Raw genomic sequence first — 26,153 nt, forward strand, 5'->3', positions numbered from 1 at the left:
GTCACTGACTATAGTTGCTTTAAAAGCAACTATATATATATATATATACATTTTTTTAAGTGGATTATAAGGGAAGAAAAGGCTGGGAAAGATGGGATAATATTGAGCTTGGACCCCTCAAGAGGAAGGCAGGGTAGTCATAGTAGGAAATTGTAAAGAAATGCTTCAGAGAACCAGAGATCTCAAGAAATATGTGCAAGGAATCTAGGCGATAGCAGAGACTCATTGACTTCTAAGAGGTGGTTATTTTTTACTTTTTGTTTTTGTTCAGAACTTTCGTCTTGTTTCCCAGCCTTGGGATGTGGAGAAGTATAACACAAATGGAGCCAGAATACATAGAATCCTACCACTGTTCAGCTGTGTGGCCTTCCCCAAGCTGTCATTTAATATCTCCATGTGTCAGTTGTATCATTTGTAATAACTGAGATATTTTCTAGCTCATACTTCCTACTTCAGATAGATGACCAGATACATTTTAAATAAAGTGAAACAATTTATCAACATTTCCCAATCTTTCCTCATAATAAGAATTATCTGGAATTTTGGTCAAACATACAGATTTCAAAGATTTACCTTGAGAAAGTCTGATGTAATAAATTCTGTGTGGGGACCATAATTTATGATTTTAACAAATAATCAAGGTTTTTTTTTTTTTTTTTTTCTTCTGACAAATTTGGAAGCCTCTGAAATGATGCTGCTGTTAAGTTTAATGGTAGATTACTCAAGAGGGTGAGAGCCGAGGAGTCCTGGGTGAACAAGTCCCTTCTAAGAGAAGGGACTTTAGGGTGTTCTCTCTCTCTGTATGGTTCCCACTTGTGTGAGGGAGATAATACAGTGAGCTCCCTCCATATGAACCTGCAAGTTGTGAACTTTCAAAGATGCGAATGTGCGTTCCCATGTCCAATCATGTAAGTTAGTTCGCGTGTCTCGTGTACATTGTCACGTCCCTGCCTCCTCTACAAGTGGATGTGTTTTTGTGCAGATCCTCCGTCCCCTCTTGCTGCTCATCCTTCAGCTCTACCATGCCCCACCTCATCTCCCGCCTCCAGTCAGCATCTCTTCTTCCCTGTTCACTTGATGCCAGCCCCTGTATGCTGGCTGTTGTACTATACTATTGTATTTTTCCAGGTACTGTATTGTAAAGTTAAAGATGTTTTCATTATTTTTGTGTTTGTTTTTTTATGTATTATTTGCATGAAAAGTATTATAAATCTATTACAGTACAGTACTATATAGCTGACTGTAGTAGTTGGGTACCTAGGCTAACTTCATTGGACTGATGAACAAATTAAGCCTATGAATGTGCTCTCAGAACAGAACATGTCCATATATTGGGTATTTACTGTAGTGTCTAGTAATACACAGGTATCGTAGTGTCCAGTAATACTACTGTGGGACAGAGATGGGGTTATGTGTTTTGTTCGTTTTGTCTATTTATCTACCCAGCTACCTACTTACCATTATCTAATATTGACTTATTATACTGTGCTTATTATATACTGTGCTTATTATACTGTGCTTTGAGAGCTAATGCAAACTTTAATCTAGAATCATAATTCTGCTAATAATAGACTGACCTATTATCACATTTAAATATAATAAGATTCATATTTAAATGTAACAGACATCATATTTAAATAATGGAAAAAGAGAGAGAGAGAGGGAGAGACAAGAAGAGACAAAGAGCAAGCCATATCATAGTATTATGGTGTTATAATCACACCTGTTTCAAAGTCATAATTAGTTACTAATTTAAAGTCAATATTTTCTCATATAACCATTTATAGACATAAAACTACCAAGATATTTATTTTTTCTGTTACTTCTTATTTTTATTTAACTGTATACTTGCTTTATAATATTGTAGTAGTTTCTGCTGTATGTGAATCAGCTGTAAGTATACATATATCCCCTCCCTCATGAGTAAATATTTTACTTTAATATTGGCTTATCAGGTAGATATTTAAACCCCGGAGACTATTAAGTTTGTTGGCTTGTGTTTGGTTAAAACTGAGTTGATAAAGAAAATTGAGACACTCTTCTCTATACAAACCAGCAGCAAGTGAGCAGGCAAATTGCTTTGAATTTCCAAAGTTCCAAGAGCCACTAAGTGTTTTTGCTCATCCATTCTCTAATTTCAGTTGATGCCAGTTACAAAGTAAAACCTATATGATTCATTAGAAGCAAGAGACCTGGTGAAATTTAGCAAACTGCCTTGAAGTATCAAGAATCTTTTACTATTTCCCTCTAGCACTGAACTCGCCTTTGAGTAAGTATCTACATGTCAGCAAAAAGAATTTCCAAGGATGTTTTCTAAGTTTATGATACATGTATGGGTCTTCATATCCATGCGTTCCATATTCATAGACTCAACCGAGGATGGAAAATATTTGAGAACCATTCCAGAAATTTCCCAAAAGCAAAATTGGAATTTACCACATTGTCAACTGTCTACATAGCACTTACAATGTTTATTATTATTATCATTATTATAAGTCACCCAGAAATGATTTAAAATCTAGGGGAGGATGTGTGTAGTTTATATGTAAATATTATGCCATTTTATATAAGTGACTGGAGCATCCGTGGATTTTGGTATCCTTGAAGAAGTCTCAGAACTGATTTTGCTGTGAACCTATAGCTTTTTTAAAACATAAAGTCTTGAGAAAACTCTCTTCAGGAAGATATCCTACAACTAACTGGTACCTGATGCACTTAAACTCATATGACCCTTCAGATATCCTAGCTCATAGGTAAAGAATGAGTATCAATCTGACCTTGCACTTGACAGAGTAACGGGATACGGGAGGGACGCTACAGAGGACGCACAGGCTGCCTGTATTCATATGAGTAGTGGGTTGAGCCACCTGTTGTGTTTGGAGCCCAGGCAGAGTTTCAGAACCAGGGAACACATCCCAGAGGGAGCAAAGTCAATGAGGACTTGTCACTTCACCAAGCCAACGACTATCTCACGAAATCTTAAATAGGTGATTTTGGTTGGCCAGGCTACATATGATATTACAGGCTCTCATGTAAAAAAAAATCTTATCACTTCATGTCAATGTATGGCAAAAACCACTACAATATTGTAAGGTTAGCCTCCAACTAATAAAAATAATTGAAAAAAAAAACACAAACAACTTCTACTTCTCAGTTGTTTTCCAGATTCCTTCCTAGATAACCTTTCAACTTTACTTGCTTTCAGCCCACCTACTTGCCTAGTTCTCAATTTTCCTACTACCTAACCTCTCTTTAAATTTGAGAGTTTAATCCTAAAAGGGTATTTCCATGTATTTAAAAAAAAAAAAAAAAAAAAAAAACCTCTTGTAATGAAATTAGGGCTTGATGAATCTGAAAACATCTTGATACACAATCTGGATTGCATTATAATAAGATCACACAAATGTTATTCATTGCCAGTCTAGCTAAGAGTAGGAGGTGTATTATTTATTCCTACTTAACAAATTTATCCAGCATAGTGATTTAAAACAATGAATATTTATTATCTTGCAATTTCTTTGGGTCAGGAACTCAGGGGTGGCTTAGCCGTGTGATCCTGGCTCCGAATCTTTCATGAGATTGTGAGTCCCCTACACACGAACCTTCAAGTTGTGACCCTCCAAAGATGCCAATGTGCATTCTGTCATCATCAGGCATGAGTGAAATGGCAGCCTGCCCTCCGTCTGCTGCTGCTGACAGTCCTTCAGCTCCACCATCTCCCACCTCCTCTCCTTCCTGCAGTCAGTAATGCTTGTTGCCTGTTCACTCAACGGCAGCCCCTGTAAGCCAGCTGTTGTACTGTACTACTGTATTTTCAAGGTACTGTACTATCGGGTTAAACATGTCTTCTTTTTGAGTTGCTTATTTATGTATTATTTGTGTAAAAAGTATTATAAACTTATTAGAGCACAGTACTATATTGTTGATTGTGTTAGTTGGGTACCTACCTAGGCTACCTTTTGTGGACCTTTGAACAAATTGGACTTTCAAACACACTCTTGGAACAGAATCTGTTCAAGTGTAGGCAGCTGCTTATATTCAAGAATTTAGCCCAGGGTACAGTTGTCTGAAGACTTGACTGGAGTTTGAGAGATTCACCTCCAGGATGGTTTGTTCATGTGGTGTTCACAGAAGGCTCTGTTCCTTGACACCTAGGTCTCTCCATAGTGTTGCTTGAATGTCTTTATAGTATGGTGCCTGGCCTTTCCCAGAGTGACCCAAGGGAAACTAAGGCAGAAGCCATCATGCCTTTTAAGATCTAGCTTTGGAAGTCTTAAGCTATCATTTCCACAACATCCTAGTGGTTGTGCAAATGGCTTCATTCATTGTGGAAAGTGGCTACATAAGACCATGAACACCAGGAGGTAAATATTAATATCATTGGGGTCATCTTGAAGGCTAGCTGCCAGAGTGAGGCATTAAGATACATTTGTTAGAGTGATAATATATCAAATCGCCTTGCCCCCAAAAGGAAACCACCTGGATAGGATTTATCCACAATAAAAGGTTGTAAAAGACTTTCTATTTACTTAATTAATCCTCACAATCACTCTTTTGGGAGTAGATTCCCACTTTATAAATGAAGAATCTGAAATTTAAAAAAAAAAAGTCATAGTGACTTATTCACTGTTACTCAAGGAGTAAACTGCAAGACTATGTTTTGAACACAATCAGGGAAACGTATCCCATTTGAATTTCTGCAAAATAATATACAACATTCTTTTCATTTTGACTTTCCTGATGGAGCAATATTCATAAGGGCATGCATCCTTATCATTCATATATTTTGACTTCTGCACTGATAAGTCAGACTGCAAATTATGCTTAGTATTCTGCCACCTAGATGTTATCTGCATTACCCCTTCCTCCCACAATTCCTGTTCCACTGATCCTTTGTAAATAAGGTAAACCTGTACTTGAGAATCAGCACTGTGAAGTATTTAATTCTCAAAGGAAAAAAAGATCTCCTATTTGTCATCAGAAAAACATAGGCTTAAATATCATCATCACAAATGCTTACAGTTCTAGAGCTATTTTGTTTAGCATCCTTCCTGGAAATCTTTAGTCTGAACATCAGTTTTTGTCCTGTAGATGAAAAAGGACATTTTATTTTCTATCTTGCATCTTGGTGGCAGCTTCTGCTCTTCCAGATTCATGTTCCCTTTGGGAATAAATGTGTATAATAACTGCTATTTTCATTCCTACCGCACATCTTAGGGCACGGAGCCCTGAAGATATGTTCTGTCTCAGCCTTGATTCATGGCTGCTTTTAATGCCTACAGTTAGCATTTGGTACACAGGGTTTCAACTCCAGTAAAAACACTGAAACTACTGCCAAAGAGGTGGAGTGGAAAAGCAAACTCAAACCACAGAGGCTGCTAAACTCATTCTGATCAAAAAAATCTCAGATCCATATTGCAGTTTACTTAAGCAGCGGGAATTACAAAGCTTAGAATTTCATGTGCAAGAGTCCATTTCACTGATATTAAAAGACTTAGCTTTCTTCCCAGTATAGGAATTTGATCACAACTTTGACTTTATCCTTGATTCTTTTCTCAGTTTCCTGAACTCCAACTGTGGTGTTGAGTTCTGATGACTTCTTACCCCCCAAACACAATTAGGGCATCTTCTTTAAACACTCCAAGATTTGGAATGACAAAGAAATATATGGCTGCTGAAGGGTCAGTGCTACAATGAAGATTTATTGAGGATCTAATGCAAAAGAGATAGTCTCATTCACCAGAATCATCTACAGAAGAAATGCTTGATATGGTTGGGAGGACAAATGTGAGAGATTTCAGTTGACATCAGAGTTAGAACAAAGCTCCAAAATGTGGATTTGAGTAAAAACAAAACATTCAGTCTCCAAGCAACCAACCATCTAAGGAACCTGGATCTGGTTAAAGTGCAGGCTGTTAGATGACCTTAAAATATTTTTAATCACCTTAAGTGTAATAACGGTTTTATGTTTACACAGGAAAATGTCCTTGTTTTATGAAGACTCATATTGAAATAAGTGGAATTGAAATGGCCTTACTGTCTGTAATTTGCTTTAAAATACATCAGCAAATAAAGCAGATGATGCAAATATGACAAAATGTTAACAATTGTTAAATGTGAGTCATGGATATCTGGGCATTTCATTCTTCCTACTTTTCTATAATAAAAAGTAAAAGGAAAAATTGTTAAATAAGGTACAAAAATTAGGGGACAAAGTGAATAGGTCAGGACGGCAGAAGAAAGGGTGAGCTCTGCTATCAGCATTCTATTTTCCCTGTCCTTCCCCAAAGCATCCTTTGGCTGCTATCTAAACAAATGTTGAACAAATACCTAAGAAACACACTTTAAGAGTTATTAAATTATGTGCTTACCTTGAAGTCTGGACTATTTGGTAATTCTTCACATACCTGTATGTCAGAGACTCAATCCTTGGCAGAGAAACAGGCCTAAAAAGTGAAAAAGATGAGAAGACATCAACCATATGGTGAAAGCAAACGTCCCCTAAAGTGAGTTTAGGTAGAAAGATTCTATTTCTATATATCCTGAGTATGAGAATTTCAAAATCCAGAAGTCTGGGGCCATTTAAAAATGTTCCCAAAAGGTATTATTGCCTCACTGCATGTTCACAGGGACTATTTTAAGTTAAAAAAAAGTCATTATTCACAGAATAATTTGTTTAAATGATTGGAAAGTGGAGTGCATTTTTCTAAGGATTTCATGCAAGATGATTCATATTTTTAAACTTGTGGTGATCAAATGTTTCTTATCCTATTTTATCATAGTACAAAATAGATTATATGAAGTTGATGATAAACCAAAAGAACCTGGCTTAGGGGTCATTGTTGAAGAGTTGACCAACTATTGAACTGGTCAAAATGAAAACCTGAATGAACGGTTTGACCAACCCGGTATTTTAAACTCCTATATTCCATTTCAGAAGTGTAGAGTTTGGGCCTATCCTTAAGGATTTCATATACATTTATCTTCTTCTCTTTTAACATTTTTTTTATTACTGTGGTCACTGTCACTTCACTGTTAAGTAATTTAGCATACACATACTGGGAAAAGGCTAACCGTGGAAACATATGGTGTTTCCATGCAGATTAATCTGTATGCGTGAGGGAAAGTAACAAGACTGAAAAGTACTTTTTCCTCTACTGTTTCTTTGCACAATTTGCAAGGGAACAAGTGGTCGGCAACAAGGATGACAGAAGAAAATGAGCTAATTAACTATACAGTTGAGAGTTAGGAGAGATTGCAAAGAGAAGTCAGGAAGGCTCAGGCCAGCTGGATAATTTTATATTGTCATTAGTGATAATAAATGCTTGCTATTCATCAAAAGACTCTTAAATGGCATCAAGAAAGAAGTTCATGATCTTCCCAAACAACCTAAAGATGTTTAGTTCTCTTCTGTCTTTATGCATGTACATAGTAAGAGCTACTCTTGGTTTTAAAAATTCATTATCAGTGAACAAGTTTGATATTTAATGCGTTCGAAAAAATATGACATAGCTAGTCCTTGCCATAATATTGGTTTAGACTAGTATTTCCTAAAGTAGCTTCAAAGTTGATGGAATTGAAAAATTAAAAGTTGAAACTAAGCATAATCCTTGATTATAGATTATTTAAAACAGACTATTGAAATATTGACCTTGAGTCTGGTAAGAATAGCTTAATAATATTTTCCTTTATTAATTATGATTTTGAGTCTCTTTCCTCAGCTGTCCCTTGCTATTTCAAATGAAATTTAATATGTGAATATTTGACTAAAGAAAAAAACATAAAGCAAGTATATGTCTTCTCATTAATAAAATAAATATTTTTATTATATTGTGAGGGAGAACATACAAGCACAAATATACCGACCACACTCTTCTGATTCAAGATAAATTTCAGCATGAACCCAATAGAAAATTTTGATCTGAATTAATTTTATAACATCTACTGGAATGAGAATGTTTTCTTAAACTACTGTATCCACAGAACTGGCTCAACACTTGACAACATTTTTGGTTGAAATAACCCTAGATAAAAATGTGTGGGAATTTCCAGTTCTCATAAGATTAGAAGAGATAAATAAAAGCAACAATATCCTTGAGCTGGAATCCTGACCTTAGGGCACTGTACCTGATTATTTGTGAAATTAAGTTTAAACTTTTTAAACACATATAAAAAGCAAAGGAAAGAATTAAGAAAAGCAATGGTGTCATCTATCTTTCTATGTATGTATCTTTATATACACTATAAACACTTTTTTTTAAAGAGTGAGATGAAATTAGCAAGATGTGGGGAACTATAGAAAATAATGTACCAGATGGCAGGAGCTTAGAGAAGACAAGTTCTCTCACCTTCAGTGGTGAGATTAAATGTGTCAACAAACTCCCAACACATATGCTTTTAAAAATGTAACGCCATCCTTAGGTTTTTGAATATAGGGAATAAAATTTTACTGTAATTAAAATGAGAAATAGTCATTCTCCATTTGGATCTGTTCCAGTTCTCACAAGGGCAAATTCCTAAACTGCCATTTTCTTTTCCCATTATAGATTCTGGCACCAGTGCAAGATATTAGGATTTTAATGCCTTAATATATTCTATGAAATATACTAGTGTACTTTACTATTCTGACCTTTTGGCACATCATATTTTGATTCGGATGGCCATTCACTCTTTGCTCTCCAGCTCAGGAAGGCCATAAAAAGAGTGAAATGAATAGATTGACTATAGCTAGTCACAATACAGAATACTGAAAAGGTCATTGTATCTCATCCACTGTGCTATTATTCACAGAATATATAGGACCTTAAATATTTGATATCATAGTCTTGTGATGAAGAAATCCGAGAAAAAAATGGAACCAAGAATCACTTCTCATGGTACAATCACGCCATCAGTCAAGAATGAGAAATTTGGGGACTTGCCTGGTGACTCAGTGGTCAAGAATCTGCCTGCCAGTGCAGGGGATACAGGTTCAATCCCTGGTCTGGAAAGATCTCACAACCATGGGACAAGTAAGCCCATGCACCACAACTGCTGAGCTTGCAGCTTAGAGCTCTCAAGTCACAGCTGCTGAGTCCTCACACTGCAACTCCTGAAGCCTGTGTCCTCCAGAGCCCATGCTCTGCAACAAGAGAAGCCACCACAATGAGAAGCTTGCACAACACCACTAAATAGTAAGCCGCTCTTGCTGCAACTAGAGAAAGCCCACACAGCACCAAAGACCCAGCACAGCCAAAAATAATGAAATAATAAATAAATAAACAATTTTAAAAAAGAACTAGAAATAGCAGAAGCCTAGTACAACGGAAAGGAAAATCATCTTCATTTTTTTCTCTTCTCTCCTCTTTTGGTAAGATGGGTCCATGAATACATTCTCAAAAGGAAAAGGAGTTAGAAAGGCAATCTGAAAATGTTAAGCTTGAAAACTAACAAAACTTAGGAACTGAGATTTCTGTTAGTATTTTCCAAGAGGTGCTAGGTCATGGTTGCTTATTTGCTGGAGAAGAGATGAGAGAGCTGTACATTAGTAAAAACATAAAGAAATTTACTCAATTTAAGGTCTTGGAATAGAAAGCCCTAAGTGACATTTTTGCTAATAGAAACTTAAAAAATGTTCCTTTCCACCCACATGTGACATTAAGTAGCCAGAGGAGCCCCGAGTTCCCCATTTACAGGTAGAAACAAGCTCCTAGGTGGTCTATTAACGACCATGTCTTACAGAGCTATGTTTATTGCTGCTGATATTTTGTTAGTTTACATAAAAATTTACCGTAAAAAACACTGAGTCAAATTGAAGAGAAATGAAAAAGCAATCAAAGATCAAGATACAGAGCAATAATGAAAGATTTTGGCAAAAACTCAGTCTCACTACTAATTGTTTGAAATGCAATTTAAACTACAATTATATCCATTTTCAATTATCAATTATTTAAGTTTAAAGGAAAAAGAAAATACCTGGTGTTTGTGAGAGTGGAAAAATGGTATTCTAATTTTTGTTAGGAATACAGATTAATAAATTTTACTCAAAATGCATTTTTGCACAAATACATTTAACATGTGTGTAGCTTTAATCAGCAATCCAATTTTTGGGTTTCATGCTAAGGAATAAATTAGATGTGTGCAATGACTTATCTTTAAGAATGTTAATCACAATGATATTAATAATAGTCAAAAACTGAAGACAACATGAAATTAAATAAATTGATGTAAATTTCTGTTTACATCATTTAACTTAAAGAAACTTGTAAAGGCTTTAGAACATGGTTGTGATATGTTGTACGTGGAGAAGAGTAAGCAGCAAGTTACTATCTTGAGTATGTCTTCGATTTTGTAAAGTGTGTGTGTGCATGTATAGTTGCATTTAAAAAACTATTTTTAATTTTAACAGTTATTAAGTCTAATTGATTACATCATGGCATAATAGGTGATTTTGTGTGCAGGTAGAGAAAAGTATGATAGGATAAACACCAAAATATCAGCAGTGGTTAGTTCTGAGAGATATAAGTATAATTATGGATGAGTTTTGTATGTATTTGTGTGTGTGTGTCTGCTTTTCTGAATTTTCTCAATACTTATGATCAATATGTACTTCTTTAAAAACTAAAGGAAACACTTTTTTTCTTTAAAAAGAACAACAGTCAGGATAAATTTATCCAAACGCTGATAAGAAATCAGAAAGGGAGATCTGAAATACAGTGATTCTTCAGAGACGCATAGGATGATTTCCTAAGCAAATGGATCACCCTGTTTTTGAATCATCATGTCTTCATCCAGGACTATTTTCTGGGGTTGTAAGATGCTTAAAGAAAGCTGAGCACCGGAGAATTGATGCTTTTGAACTGTGGTGTTGGAGAAGACTCTTGAGAGTCCCTTGGACTGCAAGGAGATCTAACCAGTCCATCCTAAAGAAAATCAGTCCTGAATATTCATTGGAAGGACTGATGCTGAAGCTGAAGCTGAAACTCCAACACTTTGACCACCTGATGTGAAGAACTGACTCATTGGAAAAGACCCTGATGCTGGGAAAGATTGAAGGTGGGAGGAAAAGGGGATGACAGAGGGTGAGATAGTTGGATGGCATCACCGACGTGATGGACATGAGTTTGAGTAGGCTCCTGGAGTTGGTGATGGACAAGGAGGCCTGGCGTGCTACAGTTCATGGGGTTGGACACAATTGAGCGACTGAACTGAACTGAACTGAAGATGGAGGAGATAAAACCTGAAAAATACTATTTTTCTTAAGAAGAGGGTAAACTCACTGATTGCTATAAAACTAAGATTAATAAAATGCTCGTTCCTTTCAACTTTTTTAAAGAGGAACCCCAGGAAATATGAAGTGGACCAAATGTGATAGTTTAGGGCTTAGCAAAGTACATGATTTATGTCTGACTTAAATCTCCCTTTCAGAAAACTGCATAAACATCACACACAGCAGACATTTTCCTCCAGAAATAAGCCTTCCATACCTTGCCAAGACTTTCTTGAAATTATCAGAAAATAAGCCTAGACCCCAGAAGCAGGTTGGAGGTTCTATTCACATCAGGAGAAAATTTAGTTAGCTACTCATTCTCCAGAGAATTTAATTTCTGGTGCCTTAAAGGGGATGAATTTGGTTAGATAAATTCAATTCTGGGGCTCTTACCAGTGCTACCCTTTCATTCATTACAAGGCCGTGAACTCAAGAAGAAACAGTCTATCTCTCAGGTTCCTTTGAATTATGAAATAATTATGAAAATAATAGACCTTTGGGTTATGTGATTCCATCTCAGTTTTATTTTGTGGACTACCATGATGCACCCGAAATATCAAAAAGAACTCAGTCCCACTGACTCTGGTTTACAAAATATAATAGCATTCTTTTCTGTGTTGTTCTCTGTAGTTGTTTTCTTCCCATCATTTTCTGAAGCTAGCCCTCACAGAAGTTGCTCACACTTAACATCTCAACTGTGTCTGAAATGATCTAGGGTGTCCAGAGGGGCTTCCCAGGTGGTGCTAGTGATAAAAAAAAAAAAAAAAAATCTGCCAATGCAGAGACTGAAGAGATGTGGGTTCAGTCCCTGGGTCAGGAAGATCCCCTGGAGGAGGGCACACCAACGCATTCCAGTATTCTTGTCTGGAGAATCCCATAGAAGAGGAGTCTGGCAGGCTAGAGTTTATAGGGCTGCAGAGAATTGGACATGACTAAAGTGCGACTTAACATGCCTGATGCTCCAGAAAAGAATGAGTATTTTCAGAGGCAGCAAGACAAAGGAGAGGTTTCTTTAGATTTTCAGGGGGTAGAGGTTCACACACTCCTATATCAGAAGAAATATATCACCTAGTTTCTGGAAGTTCCCTGTCATCTGAGAAAGACAACAGTCCATGCAAAGATTTTCAGCTCCAGAAGGTGTAGAAACTACAGAATCACTTGAAAAAAAAATGAACTCAGTTTGGCCAATATCTCCGCTGCCCTTGTTTGGGGGAAGGTGCAGGTTTGTATCAAAGTGAGATTACTGAATCTCTTGTCAGTCTAGCAGAATGGAAGCTTGGGGTCAAATACGATTTACCTTGATTAAAAAAAAAATACCTGATATTTCCCATATAAACAAATTCATAGTTGCAAATTTACACTGGCTACAGAAATTTGAGAAATATATCAACGCTCTTTAGCAAAACTCTGAGTGGAAATCATATTCTTTTTGTTTTACTACGTACATTTTTCCATACTCCAGAGCAAAATGATCTTCTGTAACTAATTCTTTTGTATTTGCTGTATTCTTTAGCTTTTTCCTACTCTCTGATGAACTCAGTCTTTCAGAGTCACGTGACATGTGCATTTCTTTTTTTATGGCCTAGTTTTTATTGGAGTATAGTTGTTTTATACTTTGTCAGTTTCTGCTATGCAGCCAAGTGAATCAGCCATATGTATAAATATCACCCCCTCTTTTTCGAACTCTTTCATGACACTTTCCTGGCCCTCCTGAGCAGGGTTATTTACTTCTGCTTCTAAGCAGAATTCTACTTGGGAGATCCAATTTGTATAAACAAATCCTAATAAAACTGAAGTAGTTCCCTATGAAGATGTGAGTGTTTTCCAGTCGGGGCAGAGAGCATTTATAACTATCTTATTTCATGAACACCTACTAGGTAGCAGGCACTATGCTATCTAGGCACACAGACCAACAAAGATCCTTTATCCAGTTTAAAATGCTACCAAATCAATATGAATTAAAGTAAGATACCCTGAAAATATCACCTAGATGAATTCTCTCATGTTGCAGATGAGGAAACTGAGTCACAGAAAAAGTCTTTTGCTTAAAGCAGTGGTCCTCCTATTTTAGCTTTGGGCAGAATGCCTAGAGCACTAATTGTTAAACACAAATGTTGGAACCATCTCTAGAATTTCCATGCAGTAGTTCTAGGTCCTGAGAATTTGCGTTTGTTACTTATTCCCTGCTGAGCTGATGCTGCTGACTGGGGATCACATAATACCACACTGGTAGTTATTACTCGTGGCACCATACCCAGGTTCTTTGTATAATTATTCATGACAGTATTAGTTATTCATGATGATGACATAAATATATGCAGACAATAAAAAAGACCATAGAAACTGGTTGCTTGTTTTTAGAGTTGCATTTAAGAAATAAAAAATCCAAGGACAAAGGTGAAAAAAGATGCCTTTTTAAAAGATATCCTTTGGATCAGGGTAAGCTGACCAGTTTGCTTGGTTTGGGGATTAGAGATAAACTTCCACTTTTCTCTGGCCAGGTCCTACTCATATTAACTCAGCATCTTTTTTTTTTTTTTATTCTTAGATTTTTTGAAAGCCTTTGCAAAGCCCCCAAGTTTCTGTCTACTGACCTGTTGTCTCATGGCTGGAGAGTGAGGCTTAGGTTTCTGAAAGCTGTTTGTCCACCTGCCTTCCAAGCACAGGATTTAGGAGATCTCTCTGTTTACTTCCTTCTAGCTGGTGTTCTGGGGGGAAAAATACAGCCACGAGACGGGAGCACGTTTCTAACTTTTAAAGACAACCACCACTGGTTTCATTTTCTCTGTTCATCAGCGCTGAATGTTAACGTCTGATCGCTCCCTGCCAGGCCGTATAGCACAAGCTGGTATTTGATGGATCCAGGGAGTCAAAAAGCAATAATGTTTTAATACTTACATAAAACCACCTTTTGTTTAATAGGAATAAATAATGTCCCAATCATAATAATGCCAACTCTCTTCACACAGAGCTACAGTATCTAAAGAGGTGGGACCTCCGGACGTGAGGCAAGTACAATAGGATGAAGAATGCAACAGAATAGCAGGAAAAAAATAGTTCTAATCCCATGTATGGTTAGGGAAAATTGCTGAAGAAAACATCATATAATTAAACTAATTTTTTCAAGCTTCTTCAAGAAACAGATAAATGGTGTTCTGAAATTAGGAACAGGTGATATGAGTTTTCAAAATAGAATTTTCCAATAGAGTCATTCAGAGTTTTTGAAAGTAAGACAAAACCAAACAGAAAAGCCCAGAATGGAACATTTTAAAAAGGAAAAAAAGGTATGTAAGCTCCTGTCTCCATGTTTCCACCTTTTATCCATACTTTTAATGTGTCCATTTATGGCTCAAATCATGCAGTCAAATGTGACTATTTATACTTCTTGCTGGTTGTCCGTCTTTATAACTGCTTTCCTAGCACTGAGCACTATGTCTGGCAAATAGTATATTCTCAATAAACATTTGCAGAATTCATATGTTAAGCACTGGTTCTTGCCCTGAAACTATCCTCCCCTTTCCGAAGGCTGTCCATCCAGGCTTCTAACAGTGCAGATATGTGCAGCAGGCTTCCCAGGAGGCTTAGTGGTAAAGAATCTGCCTGCCAAACAGGAGACGTGGGTTCAATCCCTGGGTCGGGAAGATCCCTTGGAGAAGGAAATAGCAACGAACTCCAGTATTCTTGCCTGGGAAATCCCATGGACAGAGGAACCTGGCGGGCTACAGTCTACGGGATCGAAAAACAGTCAGTCTAAACAACAACAATCATCACAGCAAGTTGGCCACAGTTCATTGATCTCTTTAGATTAAAATAGAAAGGCTTAAATCTCAATTGTTCCTCCAATTGCTAATTGGTCCAGCTAGTAACTGCAGGAATATACTACCTCTACTGACATGAATACAAATGGTGATGACTAAAGGTCTCTTTTCTTCTCGTTACATTGGCCACCAGAGATGTAGAGCTCGATGTATGGGGGGTGGGATGATAGATGTATGTTCCAGGGAGGTTTTTCTTTCCCTTGCAGATTAAGTTTGGCCCAAGTGTTGTTTTTAAGCTTATTAAGAGGATGGTGCCTGAATCTAAGGATGGAACAAATCGATGTGCGCACAAAAGAACATCGGCCGCCTCTGCCCTCATAAGCGTCTTAGCTACTTGAGAAGGCACTCAGGCTTCTCTTTTCTGAAGCCATATCCTCTTGCCATTTCTCACACACCTAACAGCTCTTCCCACAATAATTTTCCTCATCTCAAATTCACAGCCTGTTATTGTCTCATTGTCTTAAACCGAAAATAAACACAGCCGCTTGCAAGGCTGTCTGTACAATATGTTCTTCCACGGCAGCCCTCCCACAGAGCAGATGAATGTTTATGTGTGAGAGTTCACTTTTCCACGGGGTGGTATGAATAATATTATCCGAGGGTATAGCTACTCCCAAATTTCCTCAGTTTGCTCACAAAAATTTTCCCTTTGTGTTTATTTATTTGTATTTATTGAGATGTAAGTACCATATGAAAAATGCACAGGTAGCGTATGTTCAGTTTGATGATTTTTGACAACTGTGTATACCATAAAGTATACACCCATGAAATGACTACACCAAACAAGCTGTAGAATATTACCATCATCCGCAAAAGACCCTTTGTGCCCCCTTTCAGTTAATTAGCCTATTTATTAGAGGTCCTTCCCCACCTCCCAGCCAAGAAACAACCACTTGCTGAAGTCACCATGAATTGACTATAACATAAACGGACTCATACAGTGTCTTCTTTTGTGTCTGGGTTTGATGGCTGAACATAACATTTTCAGATTCATCCATGTTGTATGTATAAGTGGTTATGTTCCATTATTTTTGCTTCATAGTATTTTAATCTACGATGATACAGCAATTTGTCAATCTTTTTCTTTGTTGGTGGACACTGGGGTTGTTTATAATTTGGAACTATCATGATTAAAGTTTATATACACGATGTTTGTGTATAAAACACACATGATTTCTTTTGTAATTACCTGAAAGTTGAATTGCTGGGTCATGTGACTGTTTGTTTATGAGAAACTGAAGAACAATTTCCAAGTGATTGAATAATTCTGCACCCTCTTGTGCAATAAGAGATGAGATTTCCCATTTTTTTCACTGTTGAAGGAGGTAAATGAAAAGCTATGACTATTAGTTGACTTGAATGTGCAGGACCTAGGCTTGTTTATTCATTTTCTCAATGTCTTTGATGAGAAGAGATTTTTAATTTTGGAGAAGCTGAAATTATCACTTTTTTCTCTTGTGGTTAGTATTTTGTGACTTACCTACAGGATATTTTCCCAGCCTAAGGTCACACAAGTATTCACCTGTATATTCACAAGTGTTTCCTTTGGGAAGGTTTGTGATTCTAGCTTTTAGTTTAAACTGTATGATCCATCAAAAGTTAATTATGCCTCAACAGTTAGAAGAAGTTTCAAGTCCATTTTTTTCCTTATGAATATTCCATTGTTCTAGCACTGTTTGTTGAAAAAACTGTCTTGTCTTTACCCACCATATTTAATAGTTTGGTTGGAATTAATTAATACTATTAATGAGTTTACCTGGACTCTATTGCCTGCCTTTGATTAATTTGCCTAATTTATGCTGATACAACACTGTTTTGATTACTGTACCCTTTATAATAAGTTGTGAAATTGAATAGAAAATCCTCCAGCTCCATTCTTTTTAGGAATTGTGCTCCTTTTCGACAAATTTCTAATATGAAGTTCTGGCTGGAACTCCACTGAACCTAAAGATTGTTTTGAGAAGAATGAAACTTTTGACAATACTTCTTCTATTGTATGAAATTTTTTATTTTTATCTTTTATCTTTTTATTTATGTAACACTTCTATATTTTCTTGTAGCAGTGTTCTCCCATTTTCAGTGTGGAGGTCATAAACATTTTTATTATATTTATTTTTTAATTTTTAAGTTTATTTTTAATTGGAGGATAATCACTTACAATGTTGTGTTGTTTTCTGCTGTACCACAGTGTGACTCAGCTCTAAGTGTACATTTCAAGGTGTTTAATGTTCTTTAATTATATTACAAACAGCATTGTTTTAAAAATTTCAACTTCAGTTCTGGATCATCAGTGTGTAGAAATATATTTTATTCAATATTGCCTTTGTCTCCTGTTTGCTTGTTAAGTTTCCATGTTAGTGCCAGAAAGTGTCTTTGTAACTGTTCTATAATGTTTTGCATGTGTACTACAATTTCATCTGAGAATTAAGGCAATTTTATATCTTCTCAATCTTTAAGACATTTATTTCTTGTCTTAGTGCACTGGCTAGGGCTTGCCCCACAAGATTAAATGGAAGCACTCTGAATAGATATCCTTGTCTCATTCTCAGTTTCAAAGAAAAATTGTTAATTGTTTCACCATTAATTATGATACTAACTCTACATTTCTCCTAGGTATATCTTATAAGGTTAAACAAATTCTCTTCTATTTTTAGTTGGCTGAGAGTTTTATCATGTATGGCGATTGAATTTGGCCAAATGCTTTTCTCCATCAATTCTAAGAATCACAATCTCTTTTCTTCTTTTAGTGAATGATTTACATTGGTTAATTTTCTAATGTTAAACAAGCATCCCTGTGATATATATCATAGATCATGACGTGTTAGCTTTTCAATAATTACTGGATTTTATTTTCTATTATTTAATAAGGGATATTTATCCCCCATTTTCTTTCCCTCTACTCATGTTAGAGTTATTCTTGGCTTATTAAATGAGTCAAGAACTGTATCCTCATTCTTTCCCTTATGTTTGTGTATGTGAGTATTACTTCTCACATATATTTTCTGGAATTCAATAAGTGACAACATCTAGTTTTCTTTATCACGAATTTATTGCTTTTAAGATTTTTACTTTGTTTTAGTTTTGGTTAGTTAAAATCTCTAAGGTATCTGTTCATTGTACTTAAGGTTTCAAATTTATTGGCAAGAAATTTATAAGTTTCCACATCACATGTTTAATACCAATAGTACTTTGTGTAATTACTGTGTAAGTACCATGTCATTCACGGTACTTAATTTTTATTTTCTTTTTCATTGATCAATGTAATTAGGCCCAAATTTTACTTTGTTGATTTTCTCTATTGTTTATATATTTTCTATTTCAATTACTTCCATTCATGTTATTTTTGTTTTCCACTGCGTTTTTACTATAATTTGTTTTTATTTCTAGATTTATTTTAAAGTCACATTTCAATGACTTTCTACTTTTCTTCTTTAATAATATATGCTCTTAAAGGAAAAAGCTTTCTTCTAGGAGCTCTTTTCGCTTCTATCTGCAAACTTCATTATGCTGTGCTTTCATTTTCATTCCATTTAAGATAAAATTTTTGTTAGGGTTTTTTGATCTATGAATCATTCAAAACTGTTCGTGATCAATATTCAAATTATTGGAGAATTTTCCAAATAACAGATTCTTTGAAAAATGTTAAGACTTTTTATGGCCTTGCACCTCATGTTTAATGTTCCACATGTGGTATACATGACCATTCTGAAGCTAATGGGTGCAATCTATGAATATCAACTGGATCTAATTGGTTAGCAGTATATGTTAGTATTACCTACTAAATAAAATATAGAAATATAAATACTCTATATTTTTACTTTTTTATGTGTGTCTACTTGTTTATATCAATTATTAAAATGATAATATTAAAATCTCTAAGTAAAATTGTGGGCTCCCCTATCTCTTTAGCTATGTCACTTTTGCTTTTTCATTTTTAAAGCTCTACTATTTGGCATCAATAATTATGATCTCTGTGTCATCTTGATGAATATTCCCCTTACCATTATAGAAAGTCCCTCTTTCTGTCTGGTAGTATTTTCTGTCTCAATTATTTGTTAAGCTTGGAACTTACATTGTACATGTTTTTTCCACTCTATAATTTAACCTATGTCTTCATATTTAAAGTGTGGTTACTGTAGATAGCATATAATTAGTTTTGCTTTTTTAAATTCAGTCTGTCAATCTTTGAGTTTTAATGGGAATGATTGGTATCTTAATATTTAATTTAGTTTTGACACAGTTAAATTTATCTACCACCTTGATATTTGTTTTATATTTATCTCATCTGTTCCTTGTTTCTCTGTGATACCTTTCCTTTTATCTTTTTTGATGAAATAAATTTTCTTACACCACTTGCCCCTTCAATAACATTTTCAACTTTTTAGCCATTTATGCTTTTGTTGCCCCATATGTTACTTCAACATGTCTACAAACATTATTTGTTGTTATTATTTTTCATTTTAAATTTTTAATGACTTCAAATACATTTAAGAATGTCAATACAAGTATTTACCTATGCATCTATGTAATTATCAATGTATCAAAGTATCTATGTGTCTATCAACTTGTGTACATGTGTGATCTGTATGTATCTATCAACTACACAGAGCATGAGAAATGTGTTCTATATTCACTATATATACTAGACCCCTTCATTACTTCCCAAAGATTCAGACTTCCATCTGCTATTAGTCCCCCTGGGTCTGGAGATTTTCTGCTAGCATTTCTCTCAGTATAGGTCTACTGAAAACAAATCTGTTAGTTATTGACTTTCCAAATATGTTTTCACTTAGCTTTGTTTTTGAAAGATACTTTTATAGTATATGGAATTTTAGGTTAGAAAAATTCTCCAGTATATTAGAGATGTCATTTCTTTTTCTTCTGTCCTCCCTTACTTCTGAAAAGGATCTCCAGCAATTATTCATATTTTTATTCACTATATGTTCACTGTATGTATTTGTTTACCTATTTGTCTTACTGCCTTTTTACAAATTTCCTTAACTTTGATTTTCTGCAATTTGGACTATGCTGTGACCGAGTGTCTTTGTATTTGTATTTCTTTGTATTTGTCCTGCTTCATTTACTTACCTTACTTTGTGGATTGTTGCCTTTCAACAATTTTGTAAAATTCTCAGCCATTATCTCTTTAAATATTGCTAGTTCACCATCCTCTCATTTGATATATTTGATGTATTATAATCATTTGATATTGTCCTGCCGATTTTTGATGCTCTCTTCTGATTGTTTTACTTTTCTTCTTTTTATGTGTTACTTTGGTTAATTTCTAATGCCTTTTCTTTAAGTTTGCTTACTCTTTCTTCTTCTATGTTGAATGTGTTTTAAATACATTAAAGGAATTTTCATTTCTGATGTATTTTTATATCATTTTTATTTTTTCACAGCTTTATTCATATATAATTGACATATGATATTGTGCAAGTTTAAGGTATATAACATGATTTGATACACACATATATTGTGAAATGTTTACCACAATAAGCTTAGTTAACACATGAACCACATGTGACAACACATGCATTACCTCACATGTTACAGTCCCTCCCCGTTCAAGAGGAGAGGATGTTTAAGATCTACTTTCTTAGCAACTTTCAAGTATATAATACAGTATCATCAATTATAGTCCTCATGTTTTATATTTGTGTCCCTGGACTCATTTATCTTAAAAGTGAAGGTTTGTATCTTTGATCAACATCTTCCCATTTTCCCCACCCCTCCAGCCTGTGACAACCACCATTCTACTCTGTTTCCATCTGTTTGGCTTTGTTAGATTCCACGTGTGAGATCATGCAATATGTGTCTTTCTACGTTTGTTTTATTTCACTTACAATAGCATCCTCAAAGTCCATCCATGTTATTACAACTGATAATATTTCATCCTTTTTCATGACTGAATAATATTTCATACATACATGTGTACTACATTTTATGATTATATCTCCTTATGGGCATTTAGGTTTTTTCCATGTCTTGGTTATTATGAATAATGTATTAGTAAATAAGGAGATGCAGATAGCTCTTTGAGATCTTTGTTTTGTTGCCTTGGGTATATATCCAAAAGTAGATCACATAGTAGCTCTCTCTAAATTTTTTATGAAATCTTCACACTGTCTTCCATAATAGGTGCAACACCTCACATTGTCACCAATAGAGTCCAGGGGTTCCCTTTTCTTCACATCCTCACCAATACTCATCTCTTCTCTTTTTGAGAATAGGCATTCTAACAGGTGTGAGATGGTATCTCATTGTGCTGTTGATGTGAATTTCTCTGATGATTTACAGCATCTCAACTTTCTAATGAGGTTAAAAAATGTATGGGCTTTGTAGCTTATTTGGCTTATGGTATATTCTCTTGTGATTTTTTATCCTACAGAGAAGCAGAAATTTTATGTGTAGTTTTTATTTAGGACATACTAAATATTATCTTTTCCCACTTATCACCTGATTTTAATTATATTTGGATGAATAAGCACATCTGTCTTACAGAGATATTTTACAAAACTGTGAATATACTTTATGATCCTGAATGTACACACATTACTTAGTAAACATAGTCAGGTAGTCAAGATAATACATAAACATGTAAATTAAAACAAAAAGATGCCATGAAAATCTGTAAAATTTAAGAGAAGAGGTTTTACAGGTGCGTGGACTAGATAGCTGTTTTAGTGTCACAGGCTAAGTTTTAAATAACAGTAGCCAGAATTCTGTGAGTCAATGCCAATATTAAGTTTGGATGACTCTGTGGCCAAAGTACCCATTTCCAGAGGGCTCTAGGGTTTCTCATGAAGTCATTTCATGTCTCATCTCTGTTGCATAATTTCTATGAGGTTAGAAGTGGGATGACATTATCAGTTCCTCTTTGCTGCTGAGAAGTAAGAAGTAGTCACAGAAGTGTTTTTGTCCAAGATCATATGAGTTAATCAAAATCAGCAGAAGAAAAAAATCACAGGAGGGCAACTGGGTTATCTTTGTCCTGTCCTGGTCATTAAACACCTAAATCGTACATGACAAAATTGTCTATTCAATTTTTAAAGGTCTCTTGAGACAGTGATGTCCTGCCATGGTATTAAATAACCTTTAGATCAAGGATATTAGTCATGTTTGACTAAACACTGACAATCACCCCATGGCCTCCAGACCAAATCTAGGGAACAGAATTAAGTTGAAGGAAATCATCAGCTTTATTTCAATACATAAAAACAGTAATGATATACCTAAGCTGTCTTTTCTCTTATGTTCAAATCTCCCTAAAACTGGAATTCATTAATGTTTATATGAACTATTTCTTGTGCAAACCACAAGACTATTTATAAAAGCAATATCTACCTTTAATCAAACATTTCTCTGAGTTTAAATATATTATTTAAATTTTACTAAAACTGTATTAAATATATTATCTGATTTAATTGCTATAAAAATGATATAAGGTAGAAACAGAGTTATAGATAGTCCACGAAATTTGTGTGTAGCAAAACTAGTATATGACATATGTTTGTATGACTCCATGGCCTTTGCTGTTTACTCTTTCTGAAATCTCATTCTATCCCTTCAATAATAATTTAACAAAACAAAATTGGGATTCTTTACAAGAGAAAAGGATTCATCATGGGCTTCCTTTAAATCACAAGCATTTTTGATGGACTTAGAACTTGGCTTAATTATATGTAATTGATCTACATGCTCTGTTTTGAAGAAACATGTATTGTGCAATGTACAATTAATTATACCTCAAATTGCCATCTTTAGTTTTAGTACTTATCTTAAATAAGATTAAAAAAAATAAAACTTTGGAACAGAGGCCAGAGTTTTGTTTCCATAAGAGTTAAAAAATACGTAATTGTCATATTTTAAATTGGGAGATTTCACTCCAAATGAGGAATTTCCAATTTCTCTGGAGAAATCCAAAAAATGGAAAATAGCTGGCTTGCATTATCACATAGCACACAATAAAAGACTTTAGAAAGGGGGTGAATTAGCCCATGCTCCACAGTCCTCTCTGTTCCCAATTGCTCCTTCTTTTTCATTACTTGCTTTGTTCTTGAATGCTTTGAATTTTCAATCCTTTAGATGCAAGTCTACATTGCTTTAACCAAAGAATCGAAGTGCTAGCTCTGAGTTACCAAATAAATGAAGTGGAGCCTCACTGGCAAAGTGGGCACAACCCTCATTTGCAAAGGATGTGATCACAGAACTTTCTGTGATCATAGAAAATTTCTAAATACGTACCGTTCAATATGGTACCCAATAGCCACTTATGGCCACTGAGTAAAAGGTGATGTATTTTCTCATTCAGAAAAAAAAGTTTTTCCAGAGTATTTGAAAAAACTGTGCCATTTTTTCTGTGTGTGAATTTCTTTTCCTTCCTTGCCTGAAATCAAACACATAATAGTCAGTCACTCAAGAATTGTTTGTTAGTGAAGTTCTTTCATTCTTCATCCTTCAGCTGCCAGTGCTCAGAACAAGCCTCATTATGGAAAGAAAGATCAATATTACATAATAACTTTCACTAGAAGCTATCAAATGGAATGGCCATCAAATATTTTTGTTTTCTTAAAATTAAGAATCCATCAATATTACCCATTTTCCCTGTTGCCATTTGTACACGGTTCATCAAATGTTTATGCAGATGACTTACTTGCAACAGGGAATATTTCTGTGCCATTGACCTTCTCCTCTTGAGCGCTCATATTTTTAGCAGGCAAAACAGATAAGCATGATAAATAAAGTTCATAATGATATTCAACTATTTTCCTTATTTTACAACATCTAAGCCAATATAGTATTGTATAGCTTAAAAATAATTTCAGACTTGATTTCATACAGTACTCAGAAGAATAATACCAATTTGCATGAGAAAACTGAAGATACACAATCATAGCTGCTAAGTGACCTTCCTAGGTTCACTTGCTAGTTATCACTCAAGTTGAAATTAGAAATCTAGATCTCAGTCTTCCTGACTTTTCACACTGTTTTTCCTTACACAAACAAATAATACTGTTGCCTCACCATGAAGTTGGGGCAATCACTTAGAAGTTTTTATTCCCAATGACAACTGACAGATGTATAAGAATTTTATTTAGCTATTGAGTCCCCATCCAAGTTCTCTGAATCCTCACAGCAAGTTGGGTTTGTGAAGCTCCTTTTATTATTCTAGATACTCTAATGCTGTAATTAGCTGCACAAGCCCACCAAATCTCAGATTTCTTGTTTTGACTGGAAGTATATCAATTCTAACTGGTAAAGCTGGTTATTTTATTCCGATTCCTTTGACAGTTTTGTATCTCTGATACCTAAAGGATCAGTACCTAAAATACATACCCAAAGTATGTATTTGACAAATCCATTGGCAAGTCAATGTATTTAGCAAATCCACTTTGTTAAGGAAAATCTTTCAGAAGATGGAGTCTTCTGATATTAAGCTGGTTAACCTTGCTGAACTTGAGTTTCCATACCAGGCAGAAAAAACATCACTCAATATTTACTCAGTAAATATTTATTCGGTTCTTTCTTGCAAAGAGTTGTACACGACTGAGCGACTAACACTTTTCAATGTGCCAAAGACTGTATGAGCCTTGCAAAGAGGGTAAGAGCAGCTTTTTCATGTGGGTATCACAATTTCTAAAATAATGTGTGAAGAGGGACTTCCCTGGTGGTCCAGTGACTAAGATTCCACGCTCCCAGTGGAGGAGGCCTGGGTTAGATCCCTGGTCAGGAAACTATCCTACTTGTTGCAACTAGGACCTGGTGCAACCAAGTAAATACATATTAAAAAAAATAGTAATAAGACTGTGAGCAAAATCTGTGACTCTTCCATAGCTTGTTGAACAATTGACTCAAAAATGAGCCCTAGGACCTGCCTTTCCTCAGCTCCCTCTCTGGACAACAGCTTCACAGCTGCAGCCAGAGCGGAGCCTGGGACACAGCAGAGCAGAAAGGATTCATCACGGTGCTGGTGTAAGTTAGTGAGTCACCACAGGGTGTGAAGCAGGCTGATTAGAACCTAGACAGCTTCTGTTTACCGAGAAATATCCTGCTAATCAGCGATGACAAGCGAGCAAACATAGGCAAATGCCAGCTAAAATGGAGTTGCAAGTTTTGTTGTTTTTTTTTAAAGTACGTCTGGTAGAGCTTGCCAGAGTGTGGCAGTGGTTCTTTAATTATACAGGAAGAAATCTTTAGAAATGAAATGGCCTCAGGCAGAGTTAAAGGGAATAGTTTTGTAACAGGTTGTCAGAGGAAGTCTCTGAAAGTAAACCTTATCTTTCATTGCTTCTAAAAAGGATAGCTTTTATGTAAGTACACTGTGTGTGTGTGTATGTGTGTGTTTAGAGGAGAGAGGTATATCTTGATTAACAGCAAAGAAAAGATGTTTGTTTAATGGCTTAATTACAGGCTCAGTCTCAGGTATGCTCTTTCTGCTCTTTCAGGAAGCTGTTCCTTTTAAAATACCCTCATGACATGGAGACCATGGCATTTATAAGGTACACTCACCATTTATGAATTTTGTGGTACATTTTTCTCCCCTGCAAATGCAGTGTGGAGTCCATCATAGGGACTCCCTCAAGGAAAATGACTTTAAAGTATCTTATATTTTAGACTCTGTCTTTGTTCATATTTTAGGATAAAACTAGCAGATTCTACCTAAGGAAACTGTGTAGTACCTGCTAAATGGAAGGAAGAGGATGCAACACCTGTTTATTTGTCAGTTTCAAGGGAGTATGTAGATGAAATGAAATTCCGTGAAGCCTACAGCAGGATTTTTCTTCAACCCATACATTATTTTTCGCTAGGTTTTCAAGATTGGCCTTATATGAAAAAAAAGTAAAAAGGTCAAAGCCATATCTGGGGTCTCTATGCTTTCTTTTTTTGTCTACCTTCCAGCCCCAATCACCAGCCAAGGGCACCCAGTGAACTTCTGTCTTGTCCACACTGCTGAGATTGCTGCCCTAATAATTCTTATACTCAACTATATAAACACTCGATCGATGTCCCTGAACTTCTGCCTTCCAACCCAATGTACTGGGCTTTGGATTAATCCTCATTCAGGAGGCCAGCCCTCCTTCAGT

Source organism: Dama dama, chromosome 32 (genome assembly GCF_033118175.1).
Source record: "Dama dama isolate Ldn47 chromosome 32, ASM3311817v1, whole genome shotgun sequence".
Lineage (NCBI taxonomy): Eukaryota > Metazoa > Chordata > Mammalia > Artiodactyla > Cervidae > Dama > Dama dama.